The sequence below is a fragment of the Lepidochelys kempii genome, chromosome 1 (assembly GCF_965140265.1).
Source record: "Lepidochelys kempii isolate rLepKem1 chromosome 1, rLepKem1.hap2, whole genome shotgun sequence".
NCBI classification, from domain to species: domain Eukaryota; kingdom Metazoa; phylum Chordata; order Testudines; family Cheloniidae; genus Lepidochelys; species Lepidochelys kempii.
The window spans coordinates 206793142-206800138 of record NC_133256.1 but is presented as its reverse complement, the minus strand read 5'-3'; the positions used below and the strand labels follow the sequence as shown (position 1 = coordinate 206800138).

The window sequence follows — 6997 nt, the reverse complement described above, 5'->3', positions numbered from 1 at the left end:
AAGGATTTCACAGTTAAGCCAAGCTGGTCGCCTGCCATATTTACTATTCTTTGTACACATCGGGATGATTTGTCCCTGTTTCCTCAATAAGGATTCTTTAAAATACAGCCAGCTCTCCTGGACTCCTTTCCCCCTCATGTTATTTTCCCAGGGGATCTTGCCCATCATTTCCCTGAGGAAGTCAAAGTCGGCTTTTTTGAAGTCCAGGGTACGTATTCTGCTGCTTTCCTTTCTTCCTGTGTCAGGATCCTGAACTTGACCATCTCATGGTCACTGCCTCCCAGGTTCCCATCCACTTTTGCTTCCCCTACTAATTCTTCCCGGTTTGTGAGCAGCAGGTCAAGAAGAGCTCCGCCCCTAGTTGGTTCCTCCAGTACTTGCACCAGGAAATTGTCCCCTACAGTTTCCAAAAACTTCCTGGATTGTCTGTGCACCGCTGTATTGCTCTCCCAGCAGATATCAGGATGATTGAAGTCGCCCATGAGAACCAGGGCGTGTGATCTAGTAGCTTCTGCGAGTTGCCAGAAGAAAGCCTCGTCCACCTCATCCCCCTGGTCCGGTGGTCTATAGCAGACTCCCACCACGACATCACCTTTGTTGCTCACGCTTCTAAATTTAATCCAGAGACTCTCAGGTTTTTCTGCAGTTTCATACTAGAGCTCTGAGCAGTCATACTGCTCCCTTACATACAGTACAACTCCTCCACCTTTTCTGGCCTCCCTATCCTTCCTGAACAGTTTATACCCATCTATGACAGTACCCCAGTCATGCGAGTTATCCCACCAAGTCTCTGTTATTCCAATCACATCATAATTCCCTGACTTTGCCAGGACCACCAGGTCTCCCTGCTTGTTTCCCAGGCTTTGTGCATTTGTATATAGGCACTTGAGATAACCCGCTGATCGCCCCTCGTTCTCAGTATGAGGCAGGAGCCCTCCCCTCTCACACGCTCCTGCTCGTGCTTCCTCCCAGTACCCCGCTTCCCCACTTACCTCAGGGCTTTGGTCTCCTTCCCCCGGTGAATCTAGTTTAAAGCCCTCCTCACTAGGTTATCCAGGCTACTCGCGAAGATGCTCTTCCCTCTCTTCGTTAAGTGGAGCCCGTCTCTGCCTAGCACTCCTCCTTCTTGGAACACCATCCCATGGTTGAAGAATCCAAAGCCTTCTCTCCGATACCACCTGCGTAGCCATTCATTGACTTCCACGATTCGATGATCCCTACCCCGGCCTTTTCCTTCCACGGGGAGGATGGACAAGAACACCACTTGCGCCTCATACTCCTTTATCCTCCTTCCCAGAGCCACGTAGTCTGCAGTGATCCACTCAAGGTCATTCTTGGCAGTATCATTGGTGCCCACGTGGAAAAGCAGAAAGGGGTAGTGGTCCGAGGGCTTGATGAGTCTCAGCAGACTTTCCATCACATCGCGAATCTTAGCCCCTGGCAAGCAGCAGACTTCTCTGTTTTCCCGATCAGGGCAGCAGATAGATGACTCAGTCCCCCTGAGGAGAGAGTCCCCGACCACCACCACCCGCCTCCTTCTCTTGGGAGTGGTGGTCGTGGAACCCCCAACCTTAGGACAGTGCATCTCATGCCTTTCAACTGGTGGAGTTTCCTTCTGTTCCCTTCCCCCAGACGTATCATCTGGGCCACTCCCCACAATGGTACCTGTGGAGAGAACATGAAAACAGTTACTTACCTGTATCTGCGTTGTTGGTACATGGACGTTTCCCCTTCTTCTTCTGGAGGTCACATGTTGCCAAATTTCTTCACCATCCTCCTGTCCCCGCTGCGCAGCCTGCTCTGAATCTTCAGAACCTTGTGCCTGTAGAAGCATATCCTGACATCTGTCCAGGAAATCTTTAGTTTCTCTTATGCAATGCAGGGTCAATACCTGTTGCTCCAGACCTTGAACCTTCTCTTCCAATATGGAGACCAGCTTGCACTTTGTACACACAAAGTCGCTTCTGTCCTGTGGAAGAAAGACAAACATGGCACACCCAGTGCAGATCACAACAGCTGAACACTCCCCATCCATATTACCGTCCTACTACGAGCTTCCTCAGGAGATGCACTAATTACTCAGAGAGGTCCTTAGGGTGTAAGCCTCAGTGGGCTCACCCCAGGCGAACTCCCAGGAAAACTCCTGCTGTTTGCTGCTCTGCTGTCCCCCGCTGCTCAGCTGGTTCCCTGCCGCTCAGCTGGTTCGCGGAGCACCGGCTTTTTTAAACAGTCAGGCTCACCTGAAACAAAATACTCCCAACTCCCGCCCTTTTCAGCCAACCAATCAAGCACTTGCTCAAACTTTCAAGCTGCCCTCACTACAAACACTCTGATCCTCTCACCAAACACACACTCAGATACCCAGATACTCACCAACGCAGATCCCAGGCAAACTCCTGTGTTGTAGAGTGAATCTGTGGTTTATGATATGCACAATAATTTTTTTACTGTAGGGTTCTCATCAAAGTTGAACTCCTTGTTAGTTTGATACAGCGTGCCCAAAGTTGGGGGCTCATAGCACCTGACTGTGTTATGGTGGTATATCTTAAGGCAAGTGAGGTAAAGGAAGGAGGAGGGCAAGACTTGCCCTTAACTCAGAGGCAGAGAAGACAGTGCTATCCTCCCAACAGAGCTTATGATCCAAGGTGGACCTTATTTGAGTTCACTGAGCCCCAGATAATCCAGTGGTAAGGGCTAACTTCAGTGGCCATTGTGCACTGTAGCCAGGGGGCGTGGCCTCCTTCTGAGTTTGACAGGGAGGGATGGCCACACACTCACTGGTGGGCGGAACCAGGAAGTCCACGCCCATCCGGCCAGAAGTAGAGGGGCAGGACAGGAACAGAAATTACAAAAGGCCGGCCCTGCAACTCAGTTCGGCTGAAGCTGCTAAGGGAGATAGATGCTCCCCATCCACTGCTGGAGTGGGGAGCCGAAGAGGACCTCTGATGCCCCAAGAACTCATCAGATCTTCCAGAGCTGCCAGACACCCAAGATACCAAGGAGCTGCTAGGACTGCCACTGGCAGTGTACCCCGGGGAGGCAGAGGATGACCCTGAGATTCAGGTACACCCCGAGGGAAGGATTGAAAGTAGCCCAGGGACAGCTGACTCTAGTCTGGCTGCATTGCTGCCTGAATTCAGGTCAGCGTGTTGCAGCTGGATTCCCCACTGATCCAGTGGCGAAACACTCCACCACAGTTAGGGCCCTGGGTTGGGACCCAGTGGAGTCGGGTGGTCCAGGAGGCCTGTGTTAGTCTATCATCCACCAGAACTAGGACATTAGACCCTTTATTGCTCTGCCCTGCGTAAGGACCTGGGCTCCTAGACTATTCTCTGCTCTGCCCTGCCTGAGGGCTGAGCTCCTAGACTGTTTGGTACTGTACACTGACTGAGGGCTGAGCCCCTCGACCCAAACTTTTCGGCATCATGCCCCCGTTTTAATTTTCGAGAAACCCTCACCCCCCCACCTCTCCTTTACCATCATGCAACCCCCCTTTTAACAAATTCAATTCATAATTTAAAATTAAAAATAAACACAAAAACTTGGTATACATTTTTTTATTTAAAATTAAAAATAAGCACAAATAGTTTTTCTTGGCAAAAAAATTTAATAAAAATGTAATTTAAAATAAGAAATAGCATAAATAAAACGAATTTAATGTGAAGGATGATGCTTCATGAGTTGGGAAATCCTAGGTTTGAAGGATGAAAGTGCGCTACGCAAATAGTTTTCAACATCCAGTCGATTCCTTTGTTTCGTTTTTATTATGACTAAACTTGAAAAGCTATTTTCACAGAGGTATGTCAACAAAAATGGAAGAATAATACGTAGCGCTTCTTCTCCGACTTTCGGGTAAATTGGGAAATATTTTATCCAAAATTCCTCCAGGCTTAAGTTTTCGAAAATATCTTTCACACTTGAATCGTATTTCATTTCGAATGCTTGTTCTTACAATACTTCTGGCAATGAATCAACATCAACGTTGAACGGATTACGTGCTAATTTATTAATGGGGTTGCCAGAAAAGTTGTCTGGAAAATAGCAGATGAATTCGTCAGCAAGGCAATCCAGATGAAACACAGTTTTGTTCTTCGCATCCTCTTTACAAAGTTCTTGGAAACTGTCATTTTCAGCAAGTGATGAAAATGTTGGAAAAGACAAAAAGTTAGGCGTCTGAGCTTGCATTCAACATTTCCAAAGCTTGATTTTTTCCATAAACTCTGTGATGGCATCGTGGTGCATTATAATGTTTGCAGCATTGTTTCCTTACAGCTTCAAACTGAGATTGTTCAAAGATTCACAAATGTCCACGAAGTATGCCAGTGAAAGTTGAAATGTTTGGTCCGTAAATGCACGATATAACTCTTCCTTTTCCTGTTGCTTGAGGAAAATTTACACTTCGTCTTTCAGTCTGAATAATCTCGAAAGCATGTTCCCTTTGGAAAGCCATCGTACCTCCACGTGAAACAAAAGAATATTATGATCTGCTCCCAAATCCATGCAAAGAGCTGCAAAAAGACTTGTATTTAAAGCGCTGTTGTTCACAAAATTGACAACTTTGATGGCCAAATTCAACGAGTCACGTAGGTCAATCTGGAAGGGTTTTAGCAGCCAATGCTTGTCTGTGTATGACGCAATGAGTCGTAGTTATGGCAGGATTTTTTTCTTTCACCAGCGTCACAAATCCAGAGTGAGAGACAAGCATTGCTGGAGCACCGTCGATGCATACACCAACCAGTTTTTCCCATGAAAGTCCATTTTCTTCAAAAAAGTTGGAAACTATTTTCATAACATCAGAAGCCTTTGATGTGGTCGTCAATTCCTTCAAAAAAAGCAGTTCTTCTTTCACAGTTCCATCGTTAATTAATCGAACATAGACGAGCAACTGACAGCATTGTGCTACATCAGTGGTATCGTCGTACTGAATTGCGAAAAAAGGGGAAGCTTTCACTGCTTCCACAACTCACAGTTTTAGATCTTTCACCATGTCATTGATGTGACGTTTCATGGAATTGTCGGAAAGCGAAATTTCTGTTATTTTTTTCTTGCCTTTGGCACCAAGCACAATATCAGCTGCTTTCAATAAGCAAGGCTTCACAAGAGTTTCTCCTATCATGTGCACTTTCTTGGCTTTAGCAATGAGCAACGACAGTTCATAAGATGCTTCTACCACTTTGGCTGACGCTTGATGAAAAGTTCCAGTAGTGTCCAGCTTCATGCATTTTAAATTTTGAAGTTTAGCAGCAAAAAACTCTTTTGGTTTGTCTTTCAAAGCACTGTGGTTCTTTGTCAAGTGTTGCTCAAGACAACTAGGTCTCAAGGCATCATTGCTGAGAACTGCGTGCCATACTATGCATTGAGGATGATCGATTCCTTTTTTTCCATGACAGTGAAACCATATTTAATGTAGTCTTCATCGTACTTCCTTTTCTTAATCACAGCTATAATATACGAATAAAAAAAATGTATAAAAATAATTTTCCTGATTTGTGAATAATAATGGACACAAGTTAATTTGACAGGTTTCAGAGTAACAGCTGTGTTAGTCTGTATTCGCAAAAAGAAAAGGAGTATTTGTGGCACCTTAGAGACTAACCAATTTATTTGAGCATAAGCTTTCGTGAGCTACAGCTCACTTCATCAGATGCAATTTGAGTTAATTTGAGTTACTGCAAACCTTTATTTACTTCTACTATTACGTTCTATATATACAACCCACCACCAGTCCAGCAAGTAGCCGGTCTTGCATGGTGAGTGGTGGAGGTAACCACTCCCACGATAGAACAGTCTCGGACACTCTCGTGAGCGAGCTAGGAAGTTTTAAAAAGTTCCATCGCTTTCTACATTGTTCTTCGGCCTCCCCAGCAACCAAAACAGCACGCCTACACATCGAAAGGCAAAAAAATAAAATATATTCGCATTTCATGGTATGAAATTTGAAAACATTGCAGTTATATACTTTTATTTATAGTTGTATTTTTATTATTATTTTACCTTTATTCTTGTCTGAGTATACTTGTCTACTCAAAATCAAAAACGAAAAGATTGTTAATACTTTATTGTAGTTAAATAATACAGGCCTGTAATTGGACAATTTTGTGAATAGTTATGTATACAGAAATATGAATATTGTATTGTCTGTTGGTCTATTAAATAAATAAATAAATAAATAAATTTTACGCTGATAAATTTTTTTTTCATTATGAAAATTTCACAGCCTCACACCCCCGTTGGAATTTCTTCATGCCCCGCTGGGGGGATGCGCCCCCCAGTTTGGGAACTGATGCCCTAGACTGTTCCCTGCTCAACCATGCCTGAGGGCTCAGCTCCTAAATTATTTACTGCTCCCCCTGGCCTAAGGGCCTAGGATCCTAGACTGATTGCTTCTTTGCCCTGCCTGAGGGCTTGGCTCCTAGACTATTGACTGTTCTTCCCTGCTCGAGGGCCAGAACTCTAGACAGCTAGGGCTCCACCCTGCCTGAGGGCTTGAGCCCCAGAGGTTGAATACTGCCCAGCCCAGCTCAGAGAGCCTGGGCATCAAAGACATCTAATTTTCCCTTTACCAGATTGCCTTTCTAGGAACGAGACAGCGAGGGGGCTTGGCCTTCCTCTGAGATCGACAAGGAGGGATGGCCACACACTCCTACATGCATCTATGTAATAAGATGAGGGGTCATCTTGAGAGGGTGAACACACAGGACCTCTTAGTCCCCACCAGGATTGCCACCATCAAGATCCCCTAGGTCCTGGATCTGTTCAAAAGAGCATGATACAACTTGTATCATCCAGTCTGTTGCCTCCCATGATCTGGAAGACTTGCTAAATGCCATGGTGAAGAGGACAACCAAATACGTGGTTTTTTCCACGGAGAGCAACAAAGAACTGGACAATGTCCACTTTCCATCAGGGCTAGTGTATTGCCAACTTCCTGATTTTATTACACGTCTTGTGATATTTGATGTTTCACTTAAAGCCACAGCTCCTGGGTCATGTGAAT

General features: G+C 45.3%; 1 pseudogene; it reads right to left on the bottom strand.

The window, feature by feature from the left end:
* Positions 1-3654: 3654 nt before the first annotated feature.
* Positions 3655-5427, bottom strand: LOC140906623 (SCAN domain-containing protein 3-like; annotated as a pseudogene).
* Between the last annotated feature and the right edge of the window lie 1570 nt (positions 5428-6997).